The sequence below is a fragment of the Procambarus clarkii genome, chromosome 12, assembly GCF_040958095.1.
Source record: "Procambarus clarkii isolate CNS0578487 chromosome 12, FALCON_Pclarkii_2.0, whole genome shotgun sequence".
Taxonomy (NCBI): domain Eukaryota; kingdom Metazoa; phylum Arthropoda; class Malacostraca; order Decapoda; family Cambaridae; genus Procambarus; species Procambarus clarkii.
The window spans coordinates 17,205,373-17,225,575 of record NC_091161.1 but is presented as its reverse complement, the minus strand read 5'-3'; the positions used below and the strand labels follow the sequence as shown (position 1 = coordinate 17,225,575).

General features: G+C 42.3%; 1 protein-coding gene and 1 non-coding gene across 2 annotated transcripts in view; one reads left to right on the top strand and one right to left on the bottom strand.

Annotated features, from left to right (window-relative positions):
• The window catches only part of LOC123772842 (uncharacterized), a 654,514-nt gene that overhangs the window by 502,645 nt on the left and 131,666 nt on the right, over window positions 1–20,203 (bottom strand). The window lies entirely within an intron of this gene.
• On the top strand, window positions 17,077–17,149 carry TRNAT-AGU (transfer RNA threonine (anticodon AGU)). The gene has a single exon. It is a non-coding gene; the product is annotated as a tRNA-Thr (tRNA).

The following is a 20,203-nucleotide window of genomic DNA, read 5'->3' as shown; positions in this document are numbered from 1 at the left end:
AACAATTAATTCACGAAAACTTGGCTTATTAGGCAAATCGGGTCTTGCATAGTAGGCTGAGAAGTGCGTTCTGGCTACTAGGTACGACATATATATATATATATATATATATATATATATATATATATATATATATATATATATATATATATATATATATATATATATATATATATATATATATATATACATATTGGTACTGTTATGAACCCCAAGGTAGCCTACTGAAGCGAGTCTATCAGGTGAGAGTTATTCTGCATGCCGGACCAGAGATTAGGAAGTCAACGGCAGGAAGTTTATTAAATAAACGCCAGTCAGTAACTTAAATGAATACAAGCAGAGGATGAGCATCTGATAAAAGTTAGATGGAATGAGATGTTGACATTTTATGACATGACGCAAACAGAGGTCATAACGCTTGAGTTAATACAGTTGTCAGGAATGGACGTACGTCAATGACCTCCTGGGAAGAAGGGAGAATATAGTTCTGTGTTGTAGTTGAGTGAGGGCTACTTGTTATCAAGTATGAGGAAGCAGCAGGGACGTCGTATGCCATTTCTCTGTGATCGTGAAGATATTAGAGGTGACCTGAAGCCTAAAGGGTGGTCGTGTCCTGTGTGGACTCTTATGTGAGATATTCCTTTGAGTGAAGGGAAGTAAGCAGGTGTTTCTGTGTGAAGCCTGACAAGCGACTTCGTGTGCTCAAATCAGGACTGAAAGAAGCTTTGAGGGACAGTCCTAAAGGATTTTGTTGGACGACCAAGAGTAACGCCATGTTGGAGTGTGAGGGCAAGCGTCGTCACGTTCTAAAATTCTGCAGTAAGCTCACATAATTAGTTGATAGATTGTTTACCAGTGTTCGATCATGTGCCCAGCAATCGTAAAAAACGTATATGAATATAGGTTAGAGATTTTATAAGGATAGTGAACAGATATATGGATTTAAAGATGCGTGGACATGCTGGGGACAATAGCAACACATCCTCACTTGCCTGAGGTCAGACAGCGACTGAGGCGCGGAGCCTAGGGCGGCGCCTGGTGATTGATTTCAGCATGGACTCGTCCAAAAATAGGGAAGATACACCTTGACAGAGCAAGTCCAGAAAGGAATATCGGAAGGAGGAATTTATTTAGTGTAAATATTTGTATTTATATTTTATTATGAAAACATGTAATTATGGATTGGTAATGGAATTACAGGTTTGTATGGGAGAAGTTAATGGAGGACCTTTGCGTCTGAGGAAGATTATATGGTGAACTCCAAGTGTAGAATGAAATTCAAGAGTGGAGCAGAACTTCAAGTTGAGGAGTAGAACTCCATTGGTAGAGTGGAACTTCGAGTGTAGGGGAGCTACAAGTTTCTTTTGTGCAGCTGCAAAGAGGAGCTTCACAGGCATTTGGGTGGGACTTCATTTGCATCAGATATTGGAAGGACTGCAAAAGTACCTACCTGATTTTGAGGACCCAGACAGATGTTCTTGGTGGTGGACCTCAGGACATAGATCAGAGCACCGTATGGACACATTAATATGCATTAGGGAGTGCTTGATTGCATATTGGTATGAAAACGCACTAGGGAGTCGGTCGGCCGAGCGGACAGCACGCTGGACTTGTGATCCTGTGGTCCCGGGTTCGATCCCGGGCGCCGACGAGAAACAATGGGCAGAGTTTCTTTCACCCTATGCCCCTGTTACCTAGCAGTAAATAGGTACCTGGGTGTTAGTCAGCTGTCACGGGCTGCTTCCTGGGGGTGGAGGCCTGGTCGAAGACCGGGCCGCGGAGACACTAAAAAAAAAAGCCCCGAAATCATCTCAAGATAACCTCAAGATAAGGTGAGAAATTTATTTCTTTTCTTGATGGGTATATTTTTAAGTGCCAGGTATTCAATCCCAAGTTGTTGGAGATATTTTTATGTATCAGGTATTCAGCGTCAAACAGTGAGGAGGCACTAGGTTCAACATCATAAAGGGGATTTAGGAGATCATCCCATAATGAGGAGAGTGTAGAGGAGTCACGGCGACTCGAGAGAGTGTGTACATATGACCAATAGGCCAGTTCGGAGCCGCACCCCAAATAAAGGTGACATTGAACCCCTCTCCGAGTGTACGGCGATTACAAGCGGGTGATCTCCCAACTTATTATATGGACTCCAGTGTCTATTGCTGATCGACTGACGGCAGCAGCAAGGTGGTTGCCGTGGTCGAACATATTTTTATCAGGGAGTGGCTGAGGTCTCTGTTCAACAGTAAGTAAAGTATTGGTTAAGTTCAGTAGCCAGTTTCTAAAATCCCCAACCCCTAATATTACACTAAAGAAATTGTCCAGCAAGTGGTTTCCAGAGTTAAACTTTAGGAAATACACAGTAATGAAGCTGGGTACTGGGAACAGAAGACCAAACACAAAAAATCAAGGTACGTCCGTGAACACCAAACTGACGTCATAGTGCTACAGGAGACACTGGTGGGAGATGACTTCAACCCAAGGTTCAGCGGTTATCACAAGTTCTCCCTGCTCTCTGGAGAGAGAAAACGGGGTCTTATTACTTTTGTAAATGACAACATTCCTGCACAGATTATTGATGACCTCCACATGGGGGATGAGTATGAATCACTGGGAGTAACCCTTTACTTAAACAATAATGCCCTACATATAATCAACCTATATGTGCCACAGAGTATGCGCTCCGTCATAAACTATGCCGCACCAGTTCTGTGCACTTATTCCAAAAACGATATGAAAAAAAAATGAAAGCATACAAAATGAAGCCTTGACAATCATTCTTGGAGTTCCAAGAACTGCCAAAACGTCTAATCTACGAGAGGAATTGTCCCTTCCCTAACGTTAAAAGCAGAAGTAACAAACTGAATGCTAAGCTTGCAATTAGGATAGCCAGATCATATTGCCAAGAAAAAACTGAGTTCTGTGCTACTTACAGGATGAAAGAGGAGAAGCAGAAATTAGCTTCTCACATCAGTCTGCTACCTCGAAGAACTTCACCTGCTTGAACAAGCCCGTGAGCTCCTGCCTGTAGAGAGGTTACCTCCCTGGGAGGATAACTCATGCAGGATTATCATCAATGAAATGGCAACGAAAAAGTCCAACATGATACCACAAGAAATGAGAAACAAGTATCTTGAGGAAATGGATAAAAAAATCGGAAATGAATTAGATCAAATCTACACGGATGGGTCATCTAATCCTACAATGGCAGGGCTGGTGCAGCATACACTGTAACTAGGAATAATGCCTTTCAAAACGCAAGTGAAAAAAAGAGCAAGCATTGAGAACTATGCCTCTTCAACGCAAGCAGAACTAACTGCCATTATATTTTTTTTTTTTTGTAATTTTGCCATGAGGAGCAAGTTTATTCGGCAGCGCCAATAAAACGACATTTTATACCGAATATGTAACAATTAGTGAAAACGGCAATGAGTCAGATTTTGCCCCCCCCCCCTAGAGTTTTCAAAATATCGGAAATATTGCAACTCTGGCTCATAAGCGTTATTTTTCAGCCGAATTCTGGCTTACTGCACATATTTGGAGTTTGAAATTACGAGTTTTTATACCGAAAATATGCCAATTAGTGAAAACGGCGATGGGTGACATTTTGCCCAAACCCCTCCTAAAGTTTTCAAAATATTGGATATATGGCAAATCTGACTCAGGAGCGATATTTATGAGCCGAATTCTGGCTCACTACACATATTTGGGGTTTGAAATTACGACTTTTTATACCGAAAATATGCGAAATTAGTGAAAACAGCGATGAGTCACATTTTGCCAAAACCCCACTACAGTTTTCAAAATATCGGATACATTGCAAATCTGACTCATGAGCTTTATTTTTTAGCCGAATTCTGGGTCACTGCACATATTTTTTGTTTGAAATTATGAATTTAATACCGAAAATAAGCCAATTAGTGAAAACAGCGATGGATGACATTTTGCCCAAACCCCCCCTACAATTTTCATAATATTGGAAATATCGCATATCTGACTCATGAGCTTTATTTTTTAGCCGAATTCTGGCTCACTGTACATATTGGACTGTGAAGCTATGCCAATTAGTGAAAACAGCGATGGGTCAACATTTGCCCAAACCCCTCACATTTTTCAAAATATTGGAAATATCGCATATCGAACTCATGAGCGTTATTTTTTAGTCGAATTCTGGCTCATTGCCCATATGTAAAGTGTGAAATTACGAATTTTTATTCCAAAAATAAGCCAATTAATGAAAACAGCGATGGATCACATTTTGCCCAAATCCCCTTGCAGTTTTCAAAATATCGGAATTTTGCAAATCTGACTCATGAGCGTTATTTTTTTAGCAAAATTCTGGCTCACTACACATATATGAAGTTTGAAATTACGAATTTTTATTCCGAAAATATGCCAATTGGTGAAAACAACGATGGGTCACATTTTGGCTAAACCCCCTTACAGTTTTCAAAATTAAATAAATATGGCAACTCTAACTCATGAGCGTTCTTTTTGAGCCAAATACTAACTCATGAGCGTTATTTTTGAGCCAAATACTAACTCATGAGCGTTGTTTTTGAGCCAAATACTAACTCACTGCACTTATTTGGAGTTTGAAACTATGCCAATTAGTGAAAATGGAGATGGGTGACATTTTGTTCAAACATTCCCTACAGTTTTCAAAATATCGGAAATATCGCATATCTGACTCATGAGTGTTTTGCCCGCTTGGGGACTGTAAGCCCCAAAGAACTCGTACATAGGCAAGACAACAACGTCTCTTTCTAGGCGATTAACTATGCACAAGCAACAGGGTTCCGTCAAAGAACATATAATCTCTTCTCACAACCAGACCATCACCAGAGAAATCTTAAGAAGCAACACAGAAATCATTGATAAATAACAGCGATAGCAGGAGACTCGACATCAACGAGGCACTACACATCAAAAAGTCAACACCAGCAATTAACAGCCAATTAATGCACAACTATATTCTACCCACTTCAAGGCCCCGAACCACCACAGAAGCAGCAAGAGGAAGTATGGGCCAATAGGCCCTCTGCAGTTACTTCCATTCTTATGTTCTCCTATCCAAGTTATTCCCATTGATTCGTGTTATGTTATATCTTTGTCACCTCACCCAAAACTTTTGTGCCTTATCACCTCACCCAAAACGAGTATAAGTATAAATGTATTTTATGTGTAAACTAAGTCTTTGAAAATGTATAAAGCATTACGAAACGTGTTCAGGCGTCAGACCAGAAATAATGAATGAATTTTCGAGAGTTAATTTATCAATTACCCTCGACAGTGGAGAAGAACGTAAGAAATATTGAGAAGTTTCGTGTTAGAATTATTAATCTTACCCTTTTGGGAAGATTAATAAGATTCGGCTGTAGTGTCCTTCGTACTCTGCCCTCATACTCTCTGACCAAACTAAATTCCAAAGGGTAACGAAGGACACTACAGCCGAATTGAAATCAAAGGTCAACAAATTGATCGAAACTGTGAACGCCAAGAAATCCGGACTCCACCTGCCAAAGATTATTGGGGAATATAAACCTGGATACGCGTATGGAAATGTCAAGACACACAAGCCTGGAAACCCACTTCGGCCAATCATTAGCCAGATACCCACACCCACGTACAGACTGGCGAAACGACTCAATGGCTTGCTGACTCCTGTCTCTTGCGCCTTCAGCCTGAAGTCTCAAAAGGAATTTGTTGACTTACTGCGGGGAACACGGGTCACAGGGATAAGAGCCTCGTTGGATGTAGAATCACTGTTTACCAACGTACCTGTGGATGAAACAATCGGGATGATAGCGGACAGAGTGTATCGTGATCCGGCTTGTACTCCTCTTGACATACTAGAAAACATTCTAAGGAAACTACTCCAAGCTTGTACTAAAGAGGCACCCTTCTTAAGCCCGGATGGGCACATGTATAAGCAAGTAGATGGGGTCGCCATGGGTTCTCCCCTAGGTGTCCTGTTTGCGAACTTCTACATGGGTACCATCGAGCAAAGAGTCTTAGTCGACATGAACTTGAAACCGGCCATATACTGCAGGTATGTTGACGACATTTTTACACAGGTACCTGATGTCAGACATCTGCAGGAGCTGAAGAAGGCATTTGACCAGAATTCTGTGTTGCGTTTCACTTACGAGATGGAGAAGGATGGGAAGCTGCCCTTTCTAGATGTAACAGTCATGGAAAGGAGCGGAGGTTTCCACACTGCAGTCTACACTAAGGAAACAAACATAGGAATGTGCCTAAATGCCAACAGTGACTGCCCAGACAGGTGCAAGAGGACTGTCGTTAACGTTTATGTCGACCGTGCTCTCAGCCACAGCTCAGGATGGAAGCAAGTCGACGAAGAACTCTGTAGGGTAAGGCAGGTCCTAGTCAACAATGGCCTCTCCAATGGTTTTTTTGAAGACATCATAAGAAGGAAAGTGAAACGCCATGCAACCTCTGAAGAGACAACTAACACAACACCTATACCCCCTATTAGACTATTTTACAGGAACTTCTTTTCCACAGCTCATAAAATGGAGGAAAGGGTTCTGAAAGATATTGTTAATAGAAACGTTATCCCTACAGACAAAAATCAGAAGATACAACTGACGATTTACTATAAAATAAAAAAAACGGCCAGCCTACTCGTGAGAAACTCTCCAGACACAAAGCAGAACGCTTTAAAAGAGACCAACGTCGTCTATGCCTTCAAATGCCCTCTTGGGGACTGTAAGCCTCAAAAAACTCAGTATATAGGCAAGACAACAACATCTCTTTCCAGGCGATAAACGATGCATAAGCAACAGGGCTCCAATAAGGAACATATAATCTCTTCCCACAACCAAACTATCACCAGAGAAATCTTAGCAAACAACACAGAAATCATCAATAGATACAGCGATAGCAGGCGGCTTGACATCTGCGAGGCACTACACATCAAGAAGTCATCACCAGCAATCAACAGTCAATTAATGCACAACTATATTCTACCCACTTCAAGACGCCACTCCAATATAGAAGCATCAAGAAATATGGGCCAATAGGCCCTCTGTAATTACTTCCATTCCTACCTTCAATACCCATTGTTTCGTGTTTCATCCTGTGTTGAAAGTTTTGTTCACCTCATCCAAAACTGTTGTAACATATCACCTCACCCAAATGTAGGTATAAAAAATTGAGTGTGTGTAAAGTGTGTAAGTGTGTGTGTGTGTAAACTAAAGTCTTTGAAAATGTAATAAGTTTTACGAAACGCGCTCAAGTGTCGCGTCAGACTAGAAATAAAAATGAATTTTGGAGAATTGATTTTTCAATTACCATCAACAGTGAAAAGGAACATAAGAAAGATCGAGAACATAGGAAAGATATATACACCAATATATATATATATATATATATATATATATATATATATATATATATATATATATATATATATATATATATATATGTATATATATATATATATATATATATATATATATATATATATATATATATATATATATATATATATATATATATATATATATATATATGTATATATATATATATATATATATATATATATATATATATATATATATATATATATATATATATATATATATATTGTGACGATGATCTCTTTCAAGAGAGATTGAGCCTGCTCTTCCCTTCAAAGTACGTAACAACAACAGATAATATAGAAGATATATCCAGCAAGTATCTCCAAAACGTTTTGCCCAGAGAGCAAAACGTATCCAGCACACCGGCACACCTGCTACCGCCTGCCACCGTAAACCGGCAAACTGCTTGTCCATTGCCTGCCTGTCGCTGATTGGCTGGTGTCCCGTCGCACCTGCCCTCCACCCTCCGCCACAAGTTGATGTCTGGGCTGCAGAGACCCAGAGTCATCAGAATATCCCAGCGCTCCTTGCAGTTGACATCTCTCATTGATAGACTAAGCCTTGGCTTTCGTGTACTAAGGGAGGTGGCAGCTCGAAGCCAATATTCCAGCATTATTATTATTTATTTTGCTATAACTCACTCGTCTTAACATAACTTTTCATTTGCCAGTGATTATTCTTATTATTTTGTTTGTTGACTTGCCTTGTATATTTCATGCTTAATTTTATTCATGTCTTGCTTTTCTAACGTAATTAAAATTTCATTGTTAAATTTACCTGTGTTTTGTGTGTCTTCCCATTACCTTACCACAGACAAAAGTTCCAGCTTTTTCTCTTTTTTTTTCTTTAATGTGACGAGGCCCTTCCCCTAGCTTTTGAAACAGCCGAACACCAACGCTTTACCGTCACATAAAGTGGGGGCCTGTCCGGGAGCTTCACTCAGGTACTGGTGCCAAGTAGTAATTTATGGTAAGCGTATTTGGCTTTGGTAACGTAGCGTTTTACTATTTTTCATATTCAATTTTATATGGTGCTGTGTGTATTGTGCATTCCGAGAGTAGCATATGGTGAAGGTGAGACAACTTTGGATTACCTGGTGACTGTAGGCCTCAGTCATTCTCTTAATTGGTCATCTCTCCCTCCGTGTTATTACTCGAGTTTACCATCTTTTGTCCCTAGGATATTTCTCATATTTTCGACAGATCATCATATTGATACCCTGGTACTGTGGTCTGCCCCCGGGTCAAGTGCACCTAATCTTCTGCAATCTGACAGTAGGAGGATAAAGAGGGCCATAGTTCCTCTAGCACGAACTTTAGTTGCTGAATTGGGACCTTAGCAGCAGTTCTCGTCACCAGTTGACACCTCGCACCCCTACACGTCAGTCAGAGATGATGATACATACATTGGTAGGGAATTAGCTTTCTTTTTCAGAGCACAAAAGTTCGCTAATTCTGTAAGTATCATATTAATTTCAGTGGGAAAAACTTGCTTATGTCCTATAGAGACTTGGCAAGGTATGCCTACATTCTTGGACTACCAATTTTACTTTTGAGGCAATTAACTGTTTCATTTGTTTTAGAAACTCAGTTTCACTTGTTTAGTAGGATTTTCTTGCCCTTATCCTCTTACATGTGTACCGGGTACAAGATTTCCTGCGACCTTGATTTAATTAATCATTTAACATCTTGCAATTAACTTTAATTGTTAAAGATTCCACAGGATAGGTACCAGTTGCCACGTTGTCCTGTTTCTGACATTCACTATATCACAACGGTATATTCGTTGTGCATTTATTTGCTAATTTCACCATGTTTCGTCTCCAAGCTTTCCGTGCAGATCCAGCAGGTGAAATAGGGACTTTAAGTCGTGCCAAGAGGACTGAAATACAAACTCTTGCACATGAGTATCAACTAGAAGTTCCCTACCAAGCCAACAAAAATGAGATACACAACCTGTTACTGGATCATTTCTTAGAGCAAGGTAAGATAGACTCTGAAACTCACGAAACTTACTTTATTGCAGATAAAACTGATTTGGCAACGATGAAACTCGGACTAGAGCTGGCCAAGATTGAACGCGAGCAGCAAAGGGAAGCAGCTGCCATGCAAAGAGAAGCCCTCGAGCAACAAAGGGAAGCAGCTGCCATAAGAAAGGAAGAACAAGAACGTGAAATCGCCCTCAAGGAACGTGAGGTTGCAATACTCCGTGAGCGGGAACGAGTACAGCTTGAAACAAAACAACGCCAATTGGAGACGCAACACGAACATGACAAACAACAAGCGACTCTGGCTATGGAGTGTCGTCAACGAGAATTCGCGTTGGAAACTTCACACCTCGCTCAACGCCAGCAAGCTACCGCCAATCTTCCCGTCAGTTTTAATATATCACATGCAAGTAAGTTAATGCCATCATTCGTAGAAACAGAAGTTGACGTGTTTTTCACCACCTTTGAAACCCTTGCTAATCAACTTAGTTGGCCTGCCGACCAATGGGCCACCCTTCTCAGAGTACATCTTACAGGTAGAGCTGCAGTCACACTCAGTACCTTGGCGTCTGAGAATGACTACCAGACTCTGAAACAAGCAGTGTTGGACGCCTACCTTCTCTCCACCGAAAGTTATCGAGGGAAATTCCGTGACCACCTGAAGGCAAGTACCACTACCTTTCTCGAGTTTGCTAACACCAAAAGGAGATATTTTATGAAATGGCTGGAAGCAGCACATGTCTCTACCTTTGCAGAACTCGTCAACCTTATGCTAGTTGAAGAATTCTTGAGGCGTGTGCCGCCGCCTGTCCGTCTATATTTAGCAGAAAAAGAAGAAACCGACTACCTGAAGTGTGCTAAGTCGGCTGACACTTACAGCCTCATCCACCGGCTGACACCAGAACCATCCTCCAGTAAGAAGTCGTGGTACAGTTACGAGAAAGTGAGTACCGATCAAGCTGGCTCGCAATTATACTGTAAGTATTGTAGACTCTATGGACATACCATAGATAAATGTGGTAAGTCTCAATACAAAGGAACCACCGAAACGCCCAAACCCAAACCAACTCCTCCTAAGTCCGGTAAGCCTGTGATGAATGTTGGTGTACATGTTAATGATCTTTCTCTTTTCAGTAAACACCTGTATACTGGAACTGTCTCTGCCAACGGTTCAAATCCGGAGGGACGTTTCAAATTGAAGATCTTGAGGGACACAGCGGCTCTTCAATCGATCATCTTGAAGTCGGCTGTGCCCAACATCGCCTACACCGGAGAAACTGTCTTCATCACTGACCTCACTGCTACCACTCCTTATCCTCTCGCCAGAGTCCACCTGGATTGTCCCTTCGTGAACGGAGAAGTCCAAGTCGCCGTCAGGGAAAAGCCTTTTCCCATGCCTGGAGTGCAACTTCTCCTGGGCAACGACTTGGCAGAAGACCTGCAACCGACCAACCTGATCGTCATGGACAAACCCCAGGTGTGTACCTCTGTGACGGATAATCCTATATTTGAGTATGTTCCAGCAAATGTTCAAGAGAGTGATGAAGTTTCTCCTCCGGTTCTAGTGACCACCCGTGCACAAGCCGCACGACCACAGCCAGCTGACTCTACTGCTACCGTTGTCCCTCAAGACCCTCAGAAACTACCCCCGAATCTGACCAAGTTGGAGTTCCGTAAGTTACAGAGGAAAGATCTTACCTTAATACCATTATTTTTCCAGGCTGAGATTCAACCCGACAGTATTCCTGGGTTCTTCCTAGAGAACGAATTGCTCTACCGCAGATATAGACCCAGTAAACTGAAGGAGGAGGACGATTGGGCCAACGTCGAACAACTTGTGATTCCTGCCAGCCTGCGGCCCACTATTCTACACCTGGCCCACGGAGCACTCTCCCACTACGGATTCAACAAGACCTACCATGGAATCCGTCAAGACTACTACTGGCCAGGTATGGTAAATAGCGTCAAACAGTACGTCAAACAGTGTCAAACATGTCAGATGGCAGGTAAACCGAACATCTCTATTCCCAGAGCGCCACTGATTTCCATACAGGTGCCTGCGGAACCTTTCCACAGACTTATTATAGACTGTGTTGGTCCTTTACCTCGGACCAGTTCAGGTAACGCCTATATCTTAACCATCCTGTGTCCTACCACCAGATTCCCCATAGCAGTAACAGTAAAGAACATTACGGCTGCTACGGTAGTGAAGCACTTATTGAAGATCTTCACCCAGTATGGATTTCCCAGGGAGGTTCAGAGCGACTGTGGCACCAACTTCACCAGTGATCTCTTCAAAAGGACACTGGAGGAGTTCAACATCAAACAGGTATTGTCCAGCCCCTATCATCCTGCTTCACAGGGTTCTCTTGAGCGTAGTCATCAGACTATTAAAGCACTCCTGAAGAAGTTTTGTAATGAAACCTCTAAGGATTGGGATAAGCAAATAGATCTGATAATGTGCATATATAGAAGTCTTCCCAATGAGTCCCTAGGAGTATCTCCTTATGAGATGCTCGACGGACGTAAGTGCCGTACTCCCCTCAAGGCTTTCAAAGACTCTCTATGTGATGCCACCTTCAGTAAGCATCAGAATGTGCCCCAGTTTCTTCAAAACCTACAACACATTCTAGAGAGAGTCCACAGTTTTGCCCAAGATAATCTATTGAAAGCACAGGAGAGGATGAAGACTCATTACGACCAGACCAGCAAAGTAAGAAAATTTAAGCCGGGAGACTTCGTACTTGCTTACTTTCCTATCCCAGGTTCTCCTTTACAAAACAGGTTTTCAGGACCCTACCGCATCAAGGAGTGCAGAAACAACCATAACTACGTTCTAGAGACTCCAGATAGGCGGTGGAAGACCCAGCTGTGCCACGTCAAACTCCTGAAGCTATATAACGGTACTCCTCCCACTGTCATGCTTAACTACTCTGCTTTTACAGAACCATACATCCACAGTGAGACCTTCCCTGCTTCTCCTCCCGAAAGCACTGACACTGACTCAGCACTTTCAAATTCAGAAATCCTTACTGATCTTCCCAACCATTTTCAGGACCATAATAGTGCTCCTTTGCCATATTCTAATTCCACTCTCACCTCGTCAGATAAGCCCTTCATCCTCCATGTCGCCGCCAGTGGTACCAGCATCGGAGGTGACCTAGTACAGCAACGATGCAAGGAGAATACACCTGTCAGTGACCACCGCTACACGGAACTACGGAACAATTGGCAAGGAGCTACTCTTCATCATCCTGAATCTCCAGCACTTTACTCCATACCTGAAAAGTGCTCGGTCTACCATCAACACGGACCACACCACCCTACACCTCCTGCAACAAGCCCACTTCTAAACTCAACGTCTTCTACGATGGGCTTGATAACTGCAGAAATTCAACCTGGAGACCCACTATACCAGGGGTCTGACAACATCATAGCCGACTTCCTCTCCAGAGTTTATGAAGTAGAAGCAACTCCACCTATTACTCCACCACATGACGACGTACTTCTTCCAGAACCGCAGGCTTCGGGGAAGAGTTGTGACGATAATCTCTTTCTAGAGAGATTGAGCCTGCTCTTCCCTTCAAAGTACGTAACAACAACAGATAGTATAGAAGATATATCCAGCAAGTATCTCCAAAACGTTTTGCCCAGAGAGCAAAACGTATCCAGCACACCGGCACACCTGCTACTGCCCGCCACCGTAAACCGGCAAACTGCTTGTCCATTGCCTGCCTGTCGCTGATTGGCTGGTGTCCCGTCGCACCTGCCCTCCACCCTCCGCCACAAGTTGATGTCTGGGCTGCAGAGGCCCAGAGTCGTCAGAATATCCCAGTGCTCCTTGCAGTTGACATCTCTCATTGGTAGACTAAGCCTTGGCTTTCGTGTACTAAGGGAGGTGGCAGCTCGAAGCCAATATTCCAGCATTATTATTATTTATTTTGCTATAACTCACTTGTCTTAACGTAACTTTTCATTTGCCAGTGATTATTCTTATTATTTTGTTTGTTGACTTGCCTTGTATATTTTATGCTTAATTTTATTTATGTCTTGCTTTTCTAACGTAATTAAAATTTCATTGTTAAATTTACTTGTGTTTTGTGTGTCTTCCCATTACCTTACCACAGACGAAAGTTCCAGCTTTTTCTCTTTTTTTTCGTTAATGTGACGAGGCCCTGCCCCTAGCTTTTGAAACAGCCGAACACTAACGCTTTACCGTCACAATATATATATATATATATATATATATATATATATATATATATATATATATATATATATATATATATATATATATATTATTAAATATGACCGAAAAAGTAAGATTAATAATTCTAACACGAATTTTCTCAATCTTTCGTACATTACGCTTCACTGTTGGAGGTAAATCAAAAATCAATTCTCCAAAATTCATTTTTATTTCTAGTCTGACGCGACACGGGCGCGTTTCGTAAAACTTATTACATTTTCAAAGACTTTAGTTCACAAATACACAACTGAATATAACTTACGTATCTCCGATTTTATATCTACATTTGAGTGAGGTGGAAGGGGTGATGTGACATTAACACAAGACAGAACAAAATGTGGTATTAATAGGGTATTAATTTCATCAACACAAGACAGAACAAGGGTATTAATAGGGTATTAATTTCATCAACACAAGACAGAACACGAAACAATGGATATTGAATAGAAGTGTTTGTAGAAAGCCTTTTCCATCACTTACGAGATGGAAAAGGATGGGAAGCTGCCCTTTCTAGATGTAACAGTCATGGAAAAGGGCGGAGGTTTCCACACTGCAGTCTACACTAAGGAAACAAACATAGGAATGTGCCTAAATGCCAACAGCGACTGCCCAGACAGGTACAAGAGGAGTGTTGTTAACGCATATGTCGACCGTGCTCTCAGCCACAGCTCAGAATGGAAGCAAGTCGACGAAGAACTCTGTAGGGTAAGGCAGGTCCTAGTCAATAACGGCTTCTCCAATGGTTTCGTCGAAGACATCATAAGAAGGAAAGTGAAAAGCCATGCAACCTCTGAAGAGACAACTAACACAACACCTATACCCCCTATTAGACTATTTTACAGGAACTTCTTTTCCACAGCTCATAAAACGGAGGAAAGGGTCCTGAAAGATATTGTTAATAGAAACGTTATCCCTACAGACAAAAATCAGAGGATACAACTGACGATTTACTATAAAACCAGAAAAACGGCCAGCCTACTCATGAGAAACTCTCCAGACACAAAACAGAACGCTTTAAAAGAGACTAACGTCGTCTATGCCTTCAAATGCCCACTTGGGGACTGTAAGCTCCAAAAAACCCAGTATATAGGCAAGACAACAACATCTCTTTCTAGGCGTTTAACGATGCATAAGCAACAGGGCTCCATTAAGGAACATATAATCTCTTCCCACAACCAAACCATCGCCAGAGAAATCCTAGTAAACAACACAGAAATCATCGATAGATACAGCGATAGCAGGCGGCTTGACGTTTGCGAGGCACTACACATCAAGAAGTCAACACCAGCAATCAACAGCCAATTAATGCACAAATATATATATATATATATATATATATATATATATATATATATATATATATATATATATATATATATATATATATATATATATTGGTGTATACTGGCAGCAGGTTTTCTTTTATGCATGTCTCATTGAATATGACAGCATATTCCGTATTTACTAATTTCTGATTTAGGGCATCTATCCCTCTTACTAATGCTCTTGCATCAGGGTTCAGCTGGAAGAGGAGTTCACCAACAGTCATGTTGTTTTTAGGTGAAGAAAATAATTGAGTAACTGAAGAATATATGACACTAATTACAAAATCGCACGACGTTTCGAACCTATATGGTTCATTCTCAATTGAAAAGAAATTACAGAACTCGTTAATTTATACCAATACGGGGACAGGTGATAAAACAAGTACAATAAAGGAAAAGGCAAGGGAATAACTAAGGAACTGTTACTTGCGTACAGGCGGACAGCGTCCCCAACCACTCCCTGACTGAGCAACAGCTAACATTGGCAGCCACACTCCCGCTCCCGTCGGTCGACCAACAATGGACACTGGAGTGCTTGCAATTTACCTAAGAGACCGCCCTGTACGCAATGTAGGGTGTTAAGAGACCCCCTGGAAGTGATTATTTGTGACCCCTGTCAGCGTGTTGCTGAAGCTCTCTGTTAAGGTGTTTACAGGAGAGCGGATGTAGGGTGTTGGGACATCGTGAATATATGGTGTGGGGACTGGCCCATGTTGAGGAAGGTGAACTCGCCGGTGATTACCATTGAGCTTGGACGACGTATACATGAAGATAGTGGACTCACCGGGATTGGGAGAACACTGTAGATATATTGAGTGTCGTTGGTGAAAGCGAAACATTGTACATATCTGCAGTTATACTTCGATAGATAATATATTGGTGAAGGTGTAATTGCGTATTGTTTATCCCCCCCCCCGGCCCACCCTTATTCTTTGCACTGTTACTTGCTATCGCCCATTCTTGAGAATTTACCAGTGACGTGGAGTAGAATCATAGAAAACGAGGCTATAAGGCACATATTATGCAGAAAGAACCCGGTTACTGGCTCAAGCACGCCGTAAAACACTCACACTTACACACGCACACATTTATACACACACACACACACACACACACACACACACACACACACACACACACACACACTAACTCTTCTGAAAGACAGAAGAGTTAGGGGGGACATGATCACTACATTCAAGATTCTCAAGGGAATTGATAGGGTAGATAAAGACAGGCTATTTAACACAAGGGGAACACGCACTAGGGGGACACAGGTGGAAACTGAGCGCCCAAATGAGCCACAGAGATATTAGAAAGAACTTTTTTAGTGTCAGAGTGGTTGACAAATGGAATGCATTAGGCAGTGATGTGGTGGAGGCTGACTCCATACACAGTTTCAAGTGTAGATATGATAGAGCCCAATAGGCTCAGGAATCTGTACGCCTGTTGATTGACGGTTGAGAGGCGGGACCAAAGAGCCAGAGCTCAACCCCCGCAAACACAACTAGGTGAGTACTAGGTGAGTACACACACACACACACACACACACACACACACACACACACACACACACACACACACACACACACACACACACACAAAGTTCTTTCTAATGAGCCACACAAATATTAGAAAGAACCTTTATAGTGTCAGAGTGGTTGACAAATGGAATGCATTAGGCAGTGATGTGGTGGAGGCTGCCTCCATACACAGTTTCAGGTGTTGATATGATAGAGCCCAATAGGCTCAGGAATCTGTACACCTGTTGATTGACGGTTGAGAGGCGGGACCAAAGAGCCAGAGCTCAACCCCCGCAAACACAATTAGGTGAGTACACACACCCACACATATCTGTATACATATACACACACACATCCTTCCGTAGGCGGGATCCAAGAGTCAATGCTCGATCCTGCAGACACAAATAGGCGAGTACACACACAGACTTAGGTATACACACACACACACACACACACACACACACACACACAGACTTAGGTATGTATACACACACACACACACACACATGTATACATACACACACACACACATATGTATACATACACACACACACACACATATGTATACATACACACACACACACATACACACAGACAACCTCGGAGAGCCTTCATAGCTCAGTGGGCAGTGCGCTGGTCTAGTAAACCAGAGGTCGGGAGTTCGAGTCTCCCTGAAGGCAAAGTTGTTAACATTATTAACTAGAATGTGTCGCTTCGTCTTTTGACGGTCTAAAAGGTATTCCTCTTTAGGAGCCTCGTGGCTGAGTGGACAGCGCTTGGTGATTATAGTCCTAATGGCCTGGGTTCGATTCCTGGCAGAGGTAGTAGCAAATGGGTAGTTTCTTTTATCATGATGCATCTGTTCACCTAGCAGTAAATAGGTACCTGGGAGTAAGGCATCTGCTACGGGCTGCTTCCTTGGGATACATATATTTATGAATGTACTCACCTATATGTACTCACCTATATGTGCTTGCAGGATCGAGCATTGACTCTTGGATCCCGCCTTTCTAGCTATCGGTTGTTTACAGCAATGACTCCTGTCCCATTTCCCTATCATACCTAGTTTTAAAAGTATGAATAGTATTTGCTTCCACAACCTGTTCCCCAAGTGCATTCCATTTTTCTACTACTCTCACGCTAAAAGAAAACTTCCTAACATCTCTGTGACTCATCTGAGTTTCCAGTTTCCACCCATGTCCCCTCGTTCTGTTATTATTACGTGTGAACATTTCATCTATTTCCACTTTATCAATTCCCCTGAGTATTTTATATGTCCCTATCATATCTCCTCTCTCCCTTCTTTTCTCTAGTGTCGTTAGGTTCAGTTCCTTCAGCCGCTCTTCATATCCCATCCCTCGTAACTCTGGGACAAGCCTCGTCGCAAACCTCTGAACCTTCTCCAGTTTCTTTATGTGTTTCTTCAGGTGGGGGCTCCATGATGGCGCGGCATACTCTAAGACGGGTCTCACGTAGGCAGTGTAAAGTGCCCTAAAAGCTTCCTCATTTAGGTTTCTGAATGAAGTTCTAATTTTCGCCAGTGTAGAGTACGCTGCTGTCGTTATCCTATTTATATGTGCCTCAGGAGTTAGATTAGGTGTCACATCCACTCCCAGGTCTCTTTCTCGAATCGTTACAGGTAGGCTGTTCCCCTTCATTGTGTACTGTCCCTTTGGTCTCCTGTCACCTGATCCCATTTCCATAACTTTACATTTACTGGTGTTAAACTCCAGTAGCCATTTCCGTGACCATCTCTGCAGCCTGTTTAAGTCCTCTTGGAGGATCCTACAATCCTCGTCTGTCACAACTCTTCTCATTAATTTTGCGTCATCTGCAAACATTGACATGTATGATTCCACTCCTGTAAACATATCATTTACGTAAATTAGAAAGAGGATTGGTCCCAGCACCGATCCTTGAGGTACTCCACTTGTTACTGTTCGCCAGTCCGACTTTTCGCCCCTTACCATTACCCTCTGGCTCCTTCCTGTTAGGTAGTTCTTCACCCATACTAGGGCCTTTCCGCTTACTCCTGCCTGCCTCTCAAGTTTGTATAGCAGTCTCATGTGCGGTACCGTATCAAAGGCCTTTTGGCAGTCAAGAAATATGCAGTCTGCCCAGCCTTCTCTGTCCTGCCTTATCCTTGTTACTTTATCATAGAATTCTAAAAGGTTTGTTAGGCATGATTTCCCTGTCCAGAACCCATGTTGGTGCTTGTTTACAAACCCAATGCTCTCCAGGTGTTCAACAAGTCTTAGCCTAATTATTCTTTCAAGTATTTTGCAGGGGATGCTTGTCAGTGATACGGGTCTGTAGTTAAGTGCCTCCTCCCTATCACCTTTTTTGAAAATCGGTACGACATTTGCCTCCTTCCAGCAACTGGGCAATTCTCCCGACATAAGTGACTCATTAAAGATCATTGCCAGAGGCACGCTGAGAGCCTGCGCTGCCTCTTTAAGTATCCACGGTGATACTTTGTCTGGTCCAACAGCTTTATTTGCATCCAGTGTTGTCAACTGTTTCATTACATCCTCTGCTGTCACCTCTATATCTGATAGTCTTTCATCTTGGGTAATCTCTTCTAACAAAGGGAGCTGCTCAGGCTCGGTTGTGAACACTCCATGGAATTTTGCATTCAGTACCTCGCAGATTTCCTTGTCGCTTTCTGTATATGCCCCTTCTGTTTTCCTCAGTCTTGTCACTTGGTCATTTACCGACATCTTCCTTCTTATATGGCTATGTAGTAATTTTGGTTGCTTTTTCGCTTTGACTGCAATATCATTCTCATAATTTCTTTCCGACACTCGTCTTATGTTAATGTAATCATTCCTAGCTCTGTTACATCTAATCCTGTTGTCCTCTGTCCTTTGTCTTCTGTACTTCCTCCACTCCCTCCTGCTTCTCACCTTTGCTTCCTGACACTGTCTATTAAACCATGGGTTATTATATTCCCTCCTGCTTTTTTCCTTTATTGTTGGAATAAATCTATCTTCAGCCTCCTTGCATTTCAATATGACTTGGTTCATCATACCTTGCACTGTTTTTCCTCTAAGTTCTTCCTCCCACTGCACTTCTCCCAGGTAGTCCCTTATCCTTCTGTAGTCCCCTTTTCTGTAATCAAGTCTCCTTTCCCGGACCTCTTGTCCTTTGGTCACAATTTTAAACTCCATCATGTAGTCAAAGACTAGGACACAATGGTCACTAGCTCCTAGTGGTATTTCATGTTCCAACTGCTCGATGTCTTCTACATTCTGAGTGATAATGAGATCTAATAGGCTGGGCGTATCCCCTCCTCTTTCCCTAGTATCTTCTTCCACATGCTGTGTTAGGAAATTCCTGTCAATAACGTCTACCAGCTTCGCTCCCCAGGTCTCTTCCCCGCCATGGGGATTCCTCGTTTCCCAATCTATCTCTCCGTGATTTAGGTCCCCCATGACCAGCAGCTTCGCTCTCATTCTATGCGCTAAAGTTGCTGCCCTCTGCAGTTCATCCATACATGTCTTGTTGCTGTCCTCGTACTCCTGCCTGGGCCTTCTACTGTTTGGTGGGGGATTGTAGAGTATCAAGATTACAATCTTCTTCCCATCCACTGTCAGAGTTCCATGTATGAAGCTTGTGCTTTCATTGGTACCCGGATTTTCCAGCTCATCAAACTTCCATTTCCGCTTTATTAGTAGTGCCACTCCTCCTCCCTGTCTCTGTGTCCTTTCTTTTCTTATCACCTGGTACCCTCT